This window comes from Acanthisitta chloris, unplaced genomic scaffold, assembly GCF_000695815.1.
Source record: "Acanthisitta chloris isolate BGI_N310 unplaced genomic scaffold, ASM69581v1 scaffold8302, whole genome shotgun sequence".
In the NCBI taxonomy this organism is placed as follows: Eukaryota; Metazoa; Chordata; class Aves; order Passeriformes; family Acanthisittidae; genus Acanthisitta; species Acanthisitta chloris.
The window spans coordinates 1-334 of record NW_008662144.1 but is presented as its reverse complement, the minus strand read 5'-3'; positions in this window follow the sequence as shown (position 1 = coordinate 334).

The window sequence follows — 334 nt, the reverse complement described above, 5'->3', positions numbered from 1 at the left end:
CCAGCCGCAGCGGCCGCGCGTGGTGGAAGGCTTTGGCCCAGCCTGTGAGCACCGAGTCGTTCTCAGCCTGATGCCTCTGCTCCTCCCAGCTGGTGCCAAGTGCTGTGTGGTTCTAGGCACGGTCGTGCTGATGCTCCTCTTGGTCTCTTAAGACAAAGGAAAGAAAGCCCAGTTTGCCCAGGACAACTGGTGACCAGAGGGAACTGCTGTCAGGTCCTCTGGGAACTGCTGAGGGGTGTTTGGTACAATCTGAGTCTAAGTGAACAACACTCCTATTGTTGGTGTAACTCCATACATATATATCTATATATACATATATATATATCTGCATATG